This window comes from Choloepus didactylus, chromosome 9, assembly GCF_015220235.1.
Source record: "Choloepus didactylus isolate mChoDid1 chromosome 9, mChoDid1.pri, whole genome shotgun sequence".
In the NCBI taxonomy this organism is placed as follows: Eukaryota; Metazoa; Chordata; class Mammalia; order Pilosa; family Megalonychidae; genus Choloepus; species Choloepus didactylus.
In genome coordinates this window covers 46,746,142-46,765,020 of record NC_051315.1, presented here as the reverse complement: position 1 = coordinate 46,765,020, position 18,879 = coordinate 46,746,142, and positions in this window count along the sequence as shown.

Genomic DNA, 18,879 nt, shown 5'->3' with positions numbered 1-18,879 from the left:
GGAGATAGAAATATTCTGTATCGTGACTATATCAAAGCCAATAGCCTGGTTGTGACATTGTACTACAGTTTGCAAATGTTACCATTGAGGGAAACTGGGTGAACAGTGCATGAGCTCTCTCTGCATTATTTCATACAACTGCATGTGAATCTACAATTATCTCAAAATCAAAAATTTAATTACAAAACATGCACATGGGTAGAAAAACAAATGATATCAAAATTATCTTTCATATACTTGACAGGATTGTCCCTCACCCAAGGCAGGTGGCTGTCTCCAAAGGCAGCTTGTAGAGTGAACCCCAAGGCATTGCATAGCTGAAGGGTTCTGGATTTGGAGTTGAAGGCTTGGGTGTCCCTGAGTCTCCATGTTCATATTGGTCAAATGGCAATAACTAGTCTAAAAGGCATGTTATGAGGAGCAGGTGAGAGCTGTGTGTGGAAGCATTACACACAACATCTACCAGTTGTTGGTCTGGAAAGCATTGATCCATGCTGGGGCTCCACACTCTGGCATCAGCTGAGCATTTATTCAGAAACTATTGCTATGCGTACTGCAGTATAAAGTTAAAACAATAAGATAATTCAGCATCAAGTTTCTTTTCCTAAAGGAGAAGTACTTCCCTCTAAATGACTCAGGTAATTACCTCAACTTTTCAGCTCTTAGGGCCCAGGAAATAATGAAAGTTTAGGTAAGTGTATTAGAAACCATCTCTCCTTCAGAAGCAGAAGATAATGGGCAGATGCTCATTTGGGGTGGGTTAGCTTTTTAAAATTCTATGTATTCAACCATAGCAGATTGATGAGAAAATTATGATACACCCATTTGATGAAAAATATAAAAGAATGTTTTAAATGATCCCTTAGTGACATGTAAATGTGCTTATAATTAGGTGAATGGAAAATATCACCAAAGAGTATGTCCAACATCTTCCCATTTTTGCAGGAAAAAAAATTCTGCATAGGAAAAATCTGGAAAGTTAATCATCAAAATGCTACTTATTATGTTATTATGGCTTGGGAGGGCTTTTCAACTTTCTTTTTGTTTGTCTCTATTTTCTGGTTTCTCCACAAGAGCATATATTACTTCCTTAATTGCAAAGGGTTGTTTAAAATAAATAGAAAGTTGTTTCTCCAACCTTCTGTTTTACAAGTCACATAGTAAACAAGCTACTTTTCTTCCCCCACTTCTGGTCAAACCAATCTCAGGGGATTTGAGGAGAAAACCCTAGGAGGCTTAGGTCCCTTGGACCAGTGGAAGAGTGTTGTGCCTGGTCAACAATTGCAGGGCTAATATGCTACCCAGACACCCTGGGGTTTTTCTGCTGCTAGTCTACTTTCCCACAGAGGAGAGACTTGGAAAACAGGACCCTTGCAAGGTCTCTCACCATCAAAAAAAATATTTGCCATGAGCTTAAAAGAAAACACTCATATGAGGGAACCGAATGAACATTGGTTGAGCCATCTTGGGCCTAGACCTAGGCCCAGGGATGTTCTGGTACAATGAATCCTTCCCAAGATGCTGTGCTCCTTTTGACAGTGCCTCATTTAGTTCTCTTAAGGACTTGAACTTCCAGAAAATTTAGCTTGTACGAAGAGTATCTAGATACACTGTGCTCAAAGGCAAGATAGTATAGAGGTAAGGGGCATGGGCTGTAGATCCAGACTGGCTTCCTGGCCAGGCTCCATCACACACACTATTGAACCATTTGAGCCATGATTTTCTTAACCCTAAATCGGGGAGAACACCTACTTTCTTGGACAATTGTGACTATTAAATAAAACAGTGCATATAAAGCACTCAGCCCAGTGCTTACGACATAAGGTGAGATAAATAAATGCTGTGATGGTCTAGTTCCTCTTCATCCTGTGGGGCTGTTTGCTAATACAGAGATTCAAAGAAAGAGGAAGATTGGGGCAGGAAAAAATGAGGAACTTGATAACACAAAGGCCCTGGGTGAGAATGAACTTGGAAACTGTTTCAGTAATATCTTGCTGCATAACAAATGATCCCAAAATTTAGTGCTATAAAACAGCAACCATTTTATTACACCTACAGGTCAGGAATCTGGACAGATCATAGCAGGGATGGCTTCTTCCTGCTCCATGATATCTGAGGCCTCAGAAGAGAAAAGATTTGAAGTCTGGGGGATGGAGTCGTCTCGAGGATTCCTCAATCACATGTCTGGCAACTGGGCTGAGATTATTCAAATGTTGGGGGTAAACTGGGATCGGGGGTCATCTCTCTCTCTCTCTTTCTCTCTGGGCCTCCCCAGGTGTCCTCTTCACATGGCTTCTCCACCGTCATGGCCTTGAAGTGGATGGACTCCTTACACCTGGCTCAGGGAGCCAAGCATGGTGCTTCAGTCAATGACTGGGAAACTGCATGGCCTTTTATGACCCAGTTTTGAAAGTCACAGCATCATTATCACCCTATTCTATGGGTTGAAGCCATCACAAGCCCACCCCAGATGCAGGGGAGGAGGACACAGACTCCATCTTCCAATGGGAGGCGTTTCAAATAATTTGTGGCCTTGTTCTAGAACCACCACAGAAACCAGACTACATGCAGGTCCTGGTTTTCCTATGGATTTTTTTTTTTTCCTGTGTTATTCTATGTAAAGAAAAAAGAAAGTTTGGGTTAGCTATAGGAATTTGTGTGTGTGTGTGCAGCAAGCACACATAGAGGGGATGGAGATACTTTTTTGGCATCTGAAGTTGGTAGCAGAAGACTGAATATTGCCAGATCGGCCTTCACGTTCATTTCTCTGCAGCTGCAGCCCGGCTATTTAGGATTGAGTGGTGACACCTGTGGCTTCTTTTTTTCTTTAACACCAGCTGCTACTACTCCCAGTGAAAAGGTCATTCCTTTCAAGGGTAAATGAAGAAAACCCACTGACTGGAAATTTTGACCCACAGAAACATTAGAGCAAGGTTTCTAAACCTCAGCACTAGTGGCATTTTGGGCCAGATAATTTTGTTGTGAGGGCTGTCCTGTGCATTGTAGGATGTTGTTTTAGTTTCCCAGCTGCTGAAATGAATACCATCCAATGGGAACTGTTTTGAGTCTAGGAGAAGTCCCAAATCAAGCATCATCAAGGCGAAGTTTTCTTCCCAAAGGCTGTGGCATCCTGGGGCTGGCTGCCAGCGATCCTTGGTGCTTGGCTTTTCTGTCACATGGCAGTACATGGCGGTGTCTTCTCCTTTCTCTTCCGGGCCCATGGACTTGCAGCTTCTGGCTGCTCCCCTCCATCTGATTACCACTCTGTTTACAAAGGACTCTAGTAATCGGGATTAAAGCCCAACCTGATTCATTTGAGCCACACTTTAACAGAAGTTAACATCTTGAAGAGATATTATTTACAATGGGCCCATACTCACCAGAATGCAAACCAAGACCAAGAACATGTCCAAACCGGGAATATAATTCAATCCACATCAGATGTTTAGCAGCATCCTTGACCTCTACTCACTAGATGCCAGTAGCACGTACACTGCTTCCCCCAGTTCCAGTTGTGACAACCAAAACTGTCTCCTGGGAGGCAAAATAGCCCCCTGTTGAGAACCACTGCCTTATGCAGACAACTTGGCTTTTTGCCCTTTGGGTTGTCCTGTGGGCTGGCAGGAGCCAGGTCATAAAATTGATTTGATGATCTGTTGGTTGTCTCTTCTGCTAATTTCTCTTTTTCTGCCCTGGACACATTCACACATTCTGTAGCTCATCATTTCAAAAGATTGTCTGGTTATTGAGGGGGTGGGGTGGAGAGAAGGTTGGGGAGCAGGGGGGAGAGAGAGAGAGTGAGTGAGCAGGGGTCTGCAGAGCCCAGGAGGGCTGAGCCCTTCCCAGGAGGCCACATTGGAAACTGGCTCCCCTGGGTCGTAGCTTCTGTGCCCGGGAGGGGAGTCACACACCCTGCCACTAACTTGGCTCTGGGGAATGACTGTGGGGGCCGGGAGACAGGAGGCAGAGGTGGAGGCAGGACCTCCGAATATGGAGGCCCCACAGTGCCTCTGATCAGGGAAGACAGCCTGCTTAAGACAGGATTTACACAGCCATTGATTTTTTCCCCTTTAATCTTGACACCATTTGCTTTCTTTCCTAAAGAGTCAACTCACTAATCGTTCAGGTGCAGCTGACTTTCCATTATTTGTGGTGACAGGGGTCACTGATGTACAGCTAGTGGAGTCACAGATAATCCCAACATTCACTGGAGTTCCTCACCACAGCTTTAACGTTTGGAAGGGAGCTGGGTAGAGGAGAAAAGACAGATTCCGGGAGAGGAAAGCAAGACACCTTCCCAAAATAACCTGGAAATATCTGTTTGTCTTGATTTTCTTGGATTTTTTTCTGCCTTGCTTCTTTGGGTGGGGAAGCTGTATCAGATTTGTCAGAGGCTGGTGCCCAGGCAACAGCAAAACACTCTCCCACATTTTGGCGGGAGAGCTCACCAGGGCCCTTCGCAGTCCTGCTCGTAGACTTCGGCAAAGGGGTTGTTGCCCTGGGCCCCTGCATATTACACTTCCTCACACACATAAACACTCACTCACAAATACATTAAAGCACCTCAGTAACTCAGGACCTGGGGCTTTGTGCTGGCACAGCCTGACTCCAAACTCTGAACAGTTGCTGTTCAGCCTAGCACTGCTCGGGCTCCAGTGAGAAGGTTCTCTGCATTATGTGCATTTCCCGCCCTGTGAGCTCACAACCCAAAGTGACTGAGCCTGAAGACCCTAAAGATGTGGCTCTAGCTCAGAGCAGGCATTGCTTCTACGTGCAGAATGTTCAGGAGTGAAAGCACTTAGGAAAGAGAAAAAGAATAAAATGACTTGACAAATCCTTTGTCTCAGGGAGCGTGAAATGCAATGGGCTCTTGTATTGCAAAGTATCATTTCCCAATGGTGCCAGGTATTTGCTTCCTGCTCTTCTTTCCTTTCTGATTGTGGTTCCAAGAGTCCTCCGTAAGGAGCAGTGTATTTACAGCAGGTGCACATGGTGACAGAGGAACATTGGCAGTATTAATTCATTTTACTCTCATATTTGTGCATATGAAAGTCTAGCCATAACATGCACAAAGCAGGAAAATGATTATTTGGTAACTAGATAGACATTCACAGTTGAATTGTGAAAAGTTTCATTTTAATAAAAACAAATTTGATATAAAAGTGAAATTAAAATTTCAGCTTTATTTAAATCCTTCCATTTAAAATTTTACATTCATTAATTAAAATTTGCATTTTGCCTTTCATAACTGAGTAATTTAGATGAAAAAATTTGGGGGGGAGAACAAAAATATTATTTCTTGATTTTTATATTTACTTTTATGTTTTGATAGAAATCTATTCTACACTTTGAACACACTATACCTTGAATATAATTACATTTTATTTTTAATTCTTAATGTCAATAGAACATAAATTATGTGAAAATCTTTATTAAAACCGTATAATTAGTGATCTTGCCAAAAAGAAGGCAAGAAAATTCTTCATAGAATATATATATATATGAATGTATCCATTATATTTATTACTCATACAAAGATTGTTGGTCCTGAGCTATAATGAATAATAATTAAATTCAGTCATATTTGATGCTTTGCCTTTTAGTTATATAAAAACTATACTTTCATGCATATTTAAAAAATTTTTTGTTTTAGGCATGTTTGTCAAGGTAGACATATCAAACATGTTTTATGTGAAGTTTATGAGCGGATTTATATCTTTTAAATATTTAGATATATGGTATGTGGGCTTCCATTTGTGTTCTTGCCTGGAGTTCTGCAGATGTTAAGGATGGGCCTGCTCTTTGATGCACCTAGTAAGGTTGGAAGGTGAGAAAGAGTGCAAAACAACGGCCAGCATTTTTGAGTACTTATTGTGGGCCAGGCACAGTGCTGTGTGTGCTATCTCAGCTAATTCTACAATAAATCATTTTACTGATGGTGAAACTGGGACTTAGGTGAGCCATACCCTTTGCCCAACCTCACCATGCTCGAGGCAGAGTCAGGATCTGTGTCCTCTCCACTCAGCTCCAAAATCAAAACATCTAGCCTGAGCCTCATAAATACAGAGTCTTGCAAAGGGATCACGGTGTAGCTACAGAGTTTCATCTTCTCTCATCTCTGCCCAGGGCAGAAATTGTTAGCAGTGTCTGACTGTTCACCTGTGGATGCATAAGGCTGAGGACCCACCCAGGTCCCTGTTCATCTAGACTCATCTTCCGTTTAGAGGCTTGTCCGAAGCATGGCGGCTCCCCCATGGGGCAGCATGTGCTATTTATGCTCTGATCTGTGTTACTTTCCCTCTTTCCTGCCTGTGTCTGGGCTTCAAGTTTCCCCAGGACAAAAAGAAGAAGCACCATTTTATCATCATCTGGGTGTGGGGAGGAACAAAACACAGATCTTGTGGCTCATGCATGTCATGGACCTGCTCAAACCCTGCAGGAGAGCAGAGTGTGGATTATAGATGAAGCTTAAATTGATTTTTGCAGAAATTAGGTGGTTTACAAATGAGCACAATATCTGTATTTGGACAGCAGCTGCCTTGGGGCCTTTATGGCTTTAATGAAATTCTATACATCAAAGCCCTTTAAAAGTCTAACTCAAGAATATGCAAACTGATCCCTACTCCAATGGGCTCCAGTAATAGGTGGTGGGGAGGGGAAAAGGAAGGGCATCAGCCAGCCTGCGCCCTGAGGACCAGCGTTCACTGAGAGGTTCACCCCAGGGTCACTGGGCCTGCTCAGCTCAGGAGGAGGGAGAAATACCCATCCCTCCATCCCTCTCTGGGGTATGCAGTGTACCAGAAGGAACTGAGGCAATCATCAGAAACAGCAGTTCTCAAAGTGTGGTTTGGGGACCTCTTGAGGGTCCTTGAAATACTTTCAGGGGGTCCTCAAGGCCAAGACTATCACCATCATCATCAACAAAATATGTCATTTTCTTATGAGTGCACCGTGGAGTGTTCTGGATGACACAACAAATGACATCACAACAGATTGCCTGCAGAAGCAGGTACAAGAATCCAGCTGTCTTTTATTAATTCAAACATTAAAGAGATCTGCAAAAATTCAAAATGACGCCATTCTTCTTAGTAATTTATTTTTGGTTTTGAAAAATACAGTTATTTTTCATAAAATACATAATTTATTTAGTGTATCATGGGTTGATTATTATTGTTGTTGTTATTATTATTATTTTACAAGAATGTTCATAGCAGCTTTATTTGTAACAGCCCAAAACTGGAAACAATAAAAAAAAATGTCCCTCAATAGGTGAATGGTTAAACAGAGTGTGGTACATCCATACCACGGAATACTACTCAGCAATAAAAAGGAACGAACTATTGATGCACGCAACAACTTGGATGAATCTCCAGAGCATTATGCTGAGTGAATAAAGCCAATCTCAAAAGAGCACACGCTGTATTATTCCCTTTAAGTAATATTCTCAAGATGGCACATTATAGAAATGTAAAATGCCTGGTGTGGGTTGGAGAGGGAAGGTGGATATGACTATAAAGAGGTAGCACCAGGGAGCCTTGTAGTGTTGGAACAGTTTTTCTTGAATGTGGTGGTGGTTACACAAATACACGTGTGACACAAGGGTATGGAAAACTATACGCCTACTGATTTGGTTCTTTGCATTGACTCTTCTCATGCCCAGATTTGTTGATCAGTTTAGCTGTTCCCCAGGTATCTTCTTTTTTTAAAAAAGCAGTTTTATTGAGATATATTTATATACCATGCAATCCATCCAAAGTGTAAAATCAATGGCTTTTAGTATATTCACAGATTTGCACATTCACCACCACAATCCATTTTAGAACATTTTCATTACTCCAAAAAGAAAAAGCTTATACCCCTCAGCCATCACTGCTCAACCCCTCTATCCTTCCCCGGCCCTACATAACCACTAATCTATTTCTGTCTCCATAGATTTATTTATATTTACAGTTTATATAAATGGAATCATACAATATGTAGTACATTGTGTCTGATTTCTTTCACTTAGTATCATGTTTTTAAAAAATTATTATTTTCTAATTAGAGAAGTTGTAAGCTTACAGAAAAGTCATTAAAAATGACAGTGTTCCCCTATTTTTGACACTTTGCATTAGTGTGTTAACTTTGTTACAAAGGATGAAAGAATATTAAAATAGAACTATTAACTATAGTCCATAGTTTGCATTAGATGTATTCTTCCCCACATACCATTCTATTATAATTCCTTGTATTAGTGTCACACATTTGTTAGAATTCATGAAAAGAACATGCTTATACTTGTACTATTTACCCCAGTCCATCATCCACAAAAGGGTTCACTGTGTTATACAGTCCCGTGTTTTGTCTTCTAACTTTCCTTCTAGTAACATACAAGATCCAAAACTTCCCCTTTCAACCACATTCACATACATAATTCAGCGCTATCTATCAGCTGCTATCATCACCATCCTTTTCCAAACTTTACAATCAACCTAAATAGAAATTCTGTACAAATTAAGCATCAGCTCCCCATTCTCTACCCCCAGTCTATCCCTTGGTAAATCTACATTCTAGATTCTAACTCTATGAGTTTGCTTATTATAATTTGTTCAAATCAGTGAGATCATACAATATTTGTCCTTTTGTGCCTGGGTTATTTCACTCAGCAAAATGTCCTTGAGGTTCATGAATGTTGTTGCATGCATCAGGACTTCATTCATCCCGCTCTCCCAGCACCATTTGTGGAAGAGACTGTTCTTTCCCAATCAAGTGGACTTGGCAGCCTTGTCAAAATCAATTTGCCGTAAGTGTGAGGGTCACATTAAAAAAATGACGGGAAAAAACCACGATTGTCTCCATTAATGCAGAATAGGCATTTGACAAAATTTAGCATAATTTCTTGATAAAAACACTTTGAAAAATAGGAATAGAAGGAAACTTCCTCAACATGATAAAGAGCATATATGAAAAATCCACAGCTAACATACTCAATGGTGAAAGTCTGAAAGCTTTCCCTCTTAGATCTGAAACAAGACAAGGATGCCCACTGTCACCACCGTTATTCACCATTGTACTGGAAGTTCTAGCCAGAGCAATAAAGCAACAAAAAGAAATAAAAGGCATCCAAATTGTAAACAAAGTAGTAAAACTTTCCCTATTTGCAGATGATGTGATCCTATATATAGAAAGTCCTAAAAAATATACAACAAAGCTACCAGAGCTAATAAAGAAATTCAGCAAAGTGGCAGGGTACAAGATCAACACACAAAAATTATTAGTGTTTAATATATATTAGTAATGAGCAATCTGAGAAGGAAATCAAGAAAAAGTTCTATTTATAATAGCAACTAAAGGAATCATATATCTAGGAATAAATTTAACCAAGGATGTAAAGAATTTGTACACAGAAAGCTATTAAACATTGCTAAAAGAAATCAAAGAAGACCTAAATAAATGGTAGGACATTCCATGTTCATTAATTGGAAGACTAAATATCGTCAAGATGTCAATTTTACCCAAATTGATTTATAGATTCAACACAATCCCAATCAAAATTCCAACAGTCTACTTTGCAGAAATGGAAAAGCCAATTATCAAATTTATTTGGAAGGATAAGAGGTCCCGAATAGCCAAAAATATCTTGGAAAGGGAGAATGAAGTTGGAGAACTCACACTTCCTGACTTTAAAGTATATTACAAAGCTACAATGGCCAAAATAGCATGGCACTGGCACAAGACAAGGATGCCCACTGTCACCACTGTTATTCACCTCTCCATCTGTTATTGATTTCCAGCTACATTCCATTATGGTCAGAGAAGATGCTTTGTATGATTTCAATCTTTCTAAATATATCAATACTTGTTTTGTGACCCAACATGTGATCTATCCTGCAGAATGATCCATATGCACTTGAGAAGAATGTATATCCTGCTGTTTGGGGGTGCAAAGTTCTGTATGTGTCTGTTAGGTCTAGCTCATTTATCTTATTATTCAAGTTCTCTGTTACTTTATTGATCTTCCACCTAGATGTTCTATCTATTGATGAGACTGGTGTATTGAAGTCTCCACCTGCTATTGTAGAGGTATCTATTTCTCCCTTCAGTTTTGCCAGCATTTGTCTCATGTATTTTGCACCATGGTTAGGTGCATAAATATTTATGATTGTTATTTCTTCTTGGTGGGTTGAACATTTTATTAATATATTGTGTTCTTCTTTGTCTCCTATAACAGCTTTTGATTTAAGGTCTATTTTGTCTGATTTTGGTATAGCTACCTCAGCTCTTTTTTTGGTTACTATTTGCATGGAATCTTTTCAATCTTCTCACTTTCAACCTATTTGTGTCTTTGCGTCTAAGATGAGTCTCTTGTAAACAACATATAGTTGGATCATTCTTTTTTTTTTTTTTAAACCAATTCTGCCAATCGGTGTCTTTTGATTGGGGAGTTTAGTCCATTAACATTCAGTGTTATTACTGCAAAGGCAGTGCTTAGTTCAGTCATTTTGTCCTTTGGTTTTTATACATCATATCCTTTTTTTTTGTCTTTCTTTTCCTTTATTGCAATCCCCTTTTCTGTATAGTTGATCTTTTGTGATGTATCTAATTAATCACTTTATCATTTCTATTTCTGTATATTTTGAAAATACTTTCCTTGTGGTTAACCTGGAGTTTATATTACACAACTTACATCTATAATCTATTAATTTGAAAATATACCACCTTAGCTTCAATAGCATACACAACCTCTTCTCCCATATCCTGTTTCCCCCTTTATTTGTTTTTGTTCTATTTTATCACTTTATATTTTGCACGTCCATTATCAGCAAATATGCCTTTTTCTTGTTCAGTTGTATTCTGATTTCATATATGAATTAAAGAGTAGAGCTGTATATTAGGATATAGTACTTTGGATTTTGCATTTACCCTTTTTTTACCCTTTCTGATGATCTTCATTTCTTTACACTAGTCCAAGCCACTTTCTCCTGTCAACTGCAGAACTCCCTTTAGTAATTCTTCTAGGATTCTTTCTACCATCTCCACATCTATTTGAAAATATGCCATGTGGGAGTCTCTGTCCCAGTCAAGATGGATCCCTGGTTCCTGTTTTGGAGGGAGCAGAGAAACCGTCATGCATATGCTGGAACATGTATGACTGGCCCAGTCTGTCTGGGGTGGACTGAAGGACTTGCCATCCCACAACCTACCCTGCTTGTTGAAGTTGCTTCACAGAGTTCTCATACAGAGTGCTGTGGGAGAGCTGTCAAAGGATTGCTGGCTGTTAAGGAAACACAGCGCAGGGGCTGCGGCCATGAGGAAACTGTTTCCAGAGGAAGAGGAGGCATTCGGAACTGTGTAAATGGACGAATTCCTAAGGCCACATGTGCAGGCCCAAGACAAGGTGCTTGCACAGAAAGGATCAGGGAGGCACCGATGCTTTGCCTGGAACTATTCTCTAAACTCTTTACCTCTATGTGACTCCCAAGTTGGAGGGACTGAATGAGAGGGAGGCAGTGGGGACCATTTGGCATCCAGCCTGGAATCATCCTACCTGAGATTTTTCTGTTTCTTTAATTCAGTGTTTGTGAAGTCCTTCTCCAATCTCTACCATCCTCCAGAGTTCTAAACAAGTGGAGTTTGTTCTTTTACTTGCCAAATCTCCGGGGCAGTTTTTTCAAGGGATATCTCATGTCACCATGTTGGAGAGGTCACTCTATCATTATTTTTAAATGAACCAATAAAGATCTAAAAAAATTTCTCAGTTTTAACTTCTGGTATGGTAAACATCAATTTACATAACCCCCATAAACAAAAGTTCTCTGGGATCCTCAATAATTTTTATGAGTGTAAAGGTGTTCTGGGATGAAAAGTTTGAGAACTTATGAAGTTATCAAGGGCACCGATTGCCCTATATCATGTAGCATCAGTGTCTTAGGGCCACCTTATGTGCCTATTCCCTACCTCCACAGAATAAATTAATTAGTCTGGATTTTAATTAAGCTATTCTGAGCTTATGGAGACTTACCACCTAAGAAGGTACATTTTGATTATAAATGTACAGTTTGCGGGGGGGGCAAAAAATTCTCTTCACTAAGTGAGGAAAAATAACTTTTATCTTCTCTCCTTTTCACAAAGGGAATTCCACAAAACACTATTCCTAAGACTACCCCTGAGGTCTATTCCCTGTGGTCTTAGGAATAGTTCCTCCCCTGACCATCCAGCCACTCAAGGGAAAAAGTCCTGGAGTCAAATAAATTTGAGAAATACTGGGTTAAACAAATCTGTTTACTGCAAGCCTTCTTGGAGCCTTCAATAGGAACATCAAAGAGCATTGGGCATTTCTGAGAGAAACACTAGGCTGCGTTTTCCAGACTTATTTGACCATAAGTCTTTTCCTAGGGATAACTTGTAGAACTAATGTTTCAAGGGATACACTTGGCAAAACTGCTTTACTCAGCACAAGGATGCACTGGGCTCCCCAGTGTGGCACTGTATGGAGTCTGGGATGCTCCCCGCTGCGCTCCCCCAAGGGTGGCATGTGCCACCACACCCTCCACTTGGGGTGCCACTGGGGTCTGGTTGGGGTGGGACGTGGGCTGAGAAGCATTCACTCCTGAGGCAGAGGGGAGGAAGAGGTGATGCTGAAGTGCAGGGCAGGCCTGCCGGGTGAAGCAGAAATGAAGGATTACTAGAGCTAGGACGGTGGGGACAGGAAAGCAGAGCTGCCCAGGGGTGGGACAGTGGGGCAGGAAGGGACCAGAGAACGGCCATCCCGGTGCAGAGGTGCCCTGACGCACCCACCCAAGGCCAGGGAGAGGAACCTGGAATGGGTTTCCACCTCGGACCGAAAAGGATGGCATCTCCATTCCCCGAGGGATAAGGCTGCTGAGCAGGGGGAATGTGCTAATCTGTTGTTCATTGAGGGAGGCAGCTCTGGAGGCAGTCACTTGGCCTTCATGACTTGGGGCAAGTTTAACTACCTTCTACTGGGTTTCCTTGCTTGTAAAATGGAGTTGACAGTAGCAGCTTCCTCACAACCTCCCCCTGAGGTAATCCAGGTGATGGGCTTTGATCAGTGCCTGACACATAAGCGTGCATAATTGATGGCTGTCATTATTTCTTGTGCCACATTTCCCCCTGGGTGGAGCACTGAGATTTTGTGTTTTGTTCCCAAGGATGAGCACCTGTGGGTGGGTCCGCCCCTGCGGGGAGCCCTCCATGTGGGCTTTCTTGTTCTTGTTTCCTGGACCCAGGTGGGCAAGTCAGCTCAGTCCTGACCTGTGGATGTGCTGTCTTAAATTCCATGTAGGGAAGGAGGGAAGTGGGAAATCCAAAGTCAACCTGAGGGTCAACCATGTTCTCCAAAATATTTGCCCAAAGTTTTATTCCTTGGGGTGATCGGTGCCTGCCCAGGTTAATCAAGTGGGACTGCCTCCCTCAGGGTGTGTTTTCCACACACTGAGCCCTGGAGGGGGCAGTGAGGAGGCACTGAGGACAAACACCAACTTCTTACCTTCCCCCAGGTGGGGGCCTGCCTTCCGTCTTGAGATTCACTTTGCTTTCTGTGCACTAAGGATGCAGTCCACAGGCTTGGATATGCCGGGATTTCTGAAACACCAGGCATACCCCTCTTCTTTCTGAAGTCAGAACCATGGAGGAACCCGTCATGTAGTAAAACATCGTATCAGTTTGTGAAGCCAATTCAGCAACTACAGCTTGAGCCAGAGCAAAATCAGGCTGCGATAGACACCTGGCTGAATGAACTCCCCTACAGGGCCTCAGGGCTCCCTGCAGCACAGGCAGCCTGGCCACCGTGGGGCACAGCTGGCTCTCGCCCTGTGCAGGTGAATACACGGGCTTAACTGCTTTTCCAAGTCTCATCAGGTGATTCTCTCCTCTGTCTTTGAAGAGGAGTTAGGAGGAAAGAGAGAGTGAGTAAAGGGTGAAGACAAAAATAAAGGGCTTCTTTCCACATCTTCCAGAAGTTTCCCTTTTTATAGAGTTGCAGAGATGTGAGCCAGTGGTTGTTTGGGGATGGTTTTACCCCGTAGCCCACCTCCCAAAAGCTAGGTTGGAGCGGAGGCCCTTCCCTCCCTTTGAGGCTGACAGCCCCTTTCCCAGGCTGAATTCCCTGTCTTCTGTCCAGGCCTCAACGTCCTCAGCTGCTTTATCCTCTAAGCTGAGGCGGTGACGGCGGAATCTTCCCGGGCAGGAAGCCGCCCTCCCGCCCTGTCTCAGTTCATTTAATTCAGTGTGGTCCTTTGCTATAACCTGCCTGGACTCAGAGGCTAGCTTGTGAGCTGACCACTTTACAGTTTTATTTTTTAAAAAATCAACTTTTATTTTAGTTATCTTTGCTAAGAGAAATTTTAAAACTGGTTTGCCTGTTTTGAGCCTAATTTGCCAGGGAAGCTAGTAGGAAGCTGGAGGGGACTCCTGGCTGGGCCTGGATGAGCCACACGGGCCTCCTTTAGTATTAACGTAGATACAAGGCGGCAGCTGCTGCTTCCTCAGGCAGGCCTGGAAGGGTTAATGGGGGTTCTGGAATCCAGCAGAGTAGGGCTTCAGTCATCTGTGTGACCTTGGACTGCTGGGTCTACATTTCTAAGGATTGACCACTTCTGTCTTCCTTGTACATTGCACAATGCATATTGTCTTAGACTGCTGTGAAGATTAAATGGGATAATGTGGATAAAGCACAACTCTTGACACCCAATATCCTAGTAAACAGCCAGCCACTAGTTATTATTATATTATTACTATTATTATTGTTATTATTATTATTTCTAGGAGTAATCAAAAGGTTGGCATTTCTTTAGTCCTCACCCAAAACCAGTGAGAGAAACTCACTGTTGCTTCTTTGTGTCTCTCCCACCTTTCCTCATTCTCATTCTCAGGACACCTCCTGTCTTTCTCATCTATGTTTTGAAGCCTTTGCTTCAAGTTAACCCCAAGTTGGGCTCATATCCCTCTTTCTCTACAAGGCTTTCCTTGACAGCTCAAGCCAGACTTGCTCCGATGACTTCAAGGGCACTGCAAGTTCTTGGGGGCACAGACAGCATCCTCAGCCTCCAGGTTTCCCCACAGTGCCCGGACATTTCCCAGAGGGTGACCCACAGATGCGTGGTGGGGTGAAGTGCCTCTCACCTGGGCAACAGGTAGGCTGCTGCGGAGGACTCCACCTGACTTGCCAGTTAGGAGCACGCAGAGCTCCAGGGAGTTGATCACAAGGCCATTCGTTGGCCAAACAATGGTTTAAAATTATTTTTGTTTGTTTTTAGCTGTAGAACCTTTGCCAAAATAATCTTACACAGACGTGGCACATAGAAAGCAGCTCATGGGGAGCTGCTCTTGATGCAGTGGGGAGAGGGGCTTATAGTCCCTGTCCTTCAACCCTGAGGCCCTCCCGGGGATCCTGCCCCCCTGAGATTGGAAGCCACTGGGCAGGCTGTCTAACCACTGATTGTTGACCATGACTGGCTCTCCTTGGTTAACCTCTGTGCTATGAGATTGAACAATAAATTGAGCCTGGTCTTTTGGGGACTCCTGCCTCTACCACTAGCTGAGTTTGAGAAATTTTCCAGCTTTGCTCATCTTTCAGTCTGGAGAGAGGCTGGTACAATGGCTTCTCAGAGCTCAAGCAAGGAATTAATACCTCAATCTCTGGCTTGGAGCCTGCATCATAGAAACTGGTTTAGTTTCCCAGCTGCTAAAACAAATACCATACAATGGATCGACTTAACAGGAATTTATTGGCTCACAGGTTTCAGCGGCTGGACTGCTGGCTGGCTGGCAATCTCTGGGGTTCCCTCTTTTCTCCTCACATGGCAAAGCACATGGCAGTGTCTTCTTTCTCTTCCAGGTTCCATTGACTTCCAGCTGCTTGCTGCTCCCCATGGCTTCTTCTGTGTCAATTTCTTTTGCTTATAAGGACTTCAGCCTTATCAAGGCCCACTCTCATTCAGTTTGGGCACAACTTAACTAATATCATCTTCAAAGGTCCCATTTACAAATGGGTTCACACCCCAGGATCAGAGGTTGGGACCCAAACATGCCTTTTATGGGGTACATGATTCAATCTCCAATAGGAACCAGAGTAAAAAAGTGCAGGGTTCACCTCATAGCATCATCTTATTCACCTTCCTCTTATCCATCTCCTCATTTTCCTTATTAATAGAACCCCTACATGAATAAGGATGTCAATGGGCCCAGGTAAAAACTACTTTTCCCAGCCTCCCTTATGGATAGGATTAGATGTCTGGGTGGACAGTTTTAGGAAAGTTCTTTTAAGGGGGCTGACTCAGTTGGCAGGCTCCACTTTCCCAACCCCTTTCTCCTTCCTGGGATGAAGATGTGATGGCTGGAGCTCCAACAGTCAGTGGGAAGCTATGAGGGTGAGGGTCAGAGAACAGGATGGAGCCTGGATCCCTGAGGACATTGTGAAACTACCATACTAACACTGGCCTGACTTTCTCTGGTTGTTTCATTATGTAACAGAAAAAAGAAACATAAAACCCTTCACAACTTGTCTTACCGAAGCCACAATTTTGGGGGACTTTGTTATTGCCAGTGAAACACAATTCCTCAGTTATGTTATATCACTACCATAATCCAGTGATGTGGCTCAGGAGGACAATGTTAGTTCCAGGCAGTGTAGCGCCAGGTTTTCTCCAATTAAGATGTTATATTGTGACAGGTCTGGTCAGTTTCCATACCACCATCCCCCCCATTTCCTCTGATAGCTTTTCTCCATGTAAGTGCTAATTATCAAAGAAGCAATCACCATGTCAGATACACAGAGATGAAAGAAAAATGAAAAGAGGCACATAGTTATTAGCAAACTGAATAAATACACCATTACCTTTTGACCAGTTCAGAGACAAGAAGGCCCAATGATTACAGAGATACTGGTGGACATGTAAATATTTAAATCATTCAGCTACAGAAGGTGCCTCCTGATTTGTCATCACAAAATATTTTTATGAAAGCTTGAAATGCCTTCTTCAGAGAAATAGCACAACCGTTTCTATAATGGCAGGTCCATCCCCAGTAGGGTCATTTCCAACCAGGAGCCTATCTGGATTGAATCCTTTCCTCTGGTCTCCAGGAAGCTGGGTACAATTCAGGGGACTATTTCTCACACCTGGAAAGAAAAGCGAGCTCCCTAAGATTGGATTGGGACAGCCACTGGCTCAGAAGAACGCTGAAGAGAGACCCTAGAGGGATATCATCCTCCCTGAAGTCATTTTATTAGATTAGTGTCAGTGGACGGCAGCTCATAAGGCATTAGAAGCCAAACATGTTGCGTTTTACTGCAAGTAAATAAAGGCAAATTTCAGGGGCACTGCCTTTTGGAGAGTAAATTAATAGCTATAAGGGATTTCTGAATGAAGAATTGGAAATTTTCCCACTGATCTCAGAATTACACCTTTCACTCAGTACAAGTTGTCCTTAATTTTCTATTGCGCAGCAATGTTTTGGTCAGCTCTAGAATCTTTGGGAGGTGAATAAAAAGGGCAATAGCCTATACTATCATTAAGCCTTTATCAAAATTCCTCCAACCGTTGAATGGGACTTTAATAGTGAAAAAGCTAGTTATGGTTCATGCAAACAATTATGACAGCACAAAATGCTTTTCAGTGATTTCAAGTTAGAATTAGGCAACAGCAATAGGCACAAACAGCCACTTTAGGGGACTTGCCAGCTGCTTTCAGTGAAGTTGCCGACATAAAAACAGGGAAAGGCACTAAAACACATACGATTCAAGTCATAATTTGCTTGCTAATATTTTCTTTTTGTGTCTGCAGCTTTTAAGGGTTGTCCTGAACAAGTGCAGTCAGAAAGACAGAGAGACAAGTCAAGCCATCACATGGGTGAATAACAGCAAAGTGCTGTCACAGGGGTGAATGAGGCTGGAGACTCAAGTCAAGATCTTCCAAACAGAGACAAACTGACAAATACCGGCTGAGAAGCGTTATCTGTGTGAGAGGCAGCCCAGGGCACAGCCAGTGAAGGGCAGCTGAACATCACGGGTGGAAATACTCAATAGCATTTCAAACATCATTTGCATCCCTTGCTCTCCTCTAACTCCCTTCCCAGATGCAAACTAATTAAGGGTAAGAATGTTTGCCTTCTCTCCCACGGGGATATCCTTGCCCTGCTGCAAAGCTCCCTTTTGAATCCAAAGTTCTGTCCCGTATATGTAGGGTTAAAAAGCCCCGTTAGCTGCTCTGCCTCTGATTTCACTAATCTGTTTATTTTTTTACTAACCCCTCTCTGATGCTTTGCTGAAAAGGGCTCCTCTCCCACACTCCTTCCCTGTGGCTTTGGTAACTGCGGTGGGTGAAGTGTTTATTTACAAATCTCTTTGGATCATTAGGTAAAAGGAGCGATACACTTCTCTCTTGGCAACAGTTTAAACACCAGCCTGTTTTACTTCTCATTTTCTCGTCTATATGCACATAAATCTTTACAATCATAGCTCAAACAAAAGGACACTCCACATAGTGCTTTACAAAAAACGTGTTTTCCAGAGTTCTGTTTAAGTTTGGTAAGCTGTCAGTTTTTAAATGGACTTGTGTCTATAACTACAAAGGAATCTTGTGGTAAAACAGCGTGAGAAATCCAAGCGGATGTTTTGTAAGGTTTTAAAAATATATGTATCTTGGATTTTCATCTACTCAGGGGAAACTAGTAATCATGTTTGATTCAGAGCCATAAAACTAGCCTCAATGTTGTCACATATTTCCTTCCCGACTTTTGAAGGTGTTAATAATTTTTTGAGGTATATTTTGCATATAAGGAAATGCACAGATCTTATATGTACATTTTGATGAGTTTTGATAAATGTATATACCTGTGTAATAGCCATTCCAATCAAGATAAAGAACAAAGGCAGCCATA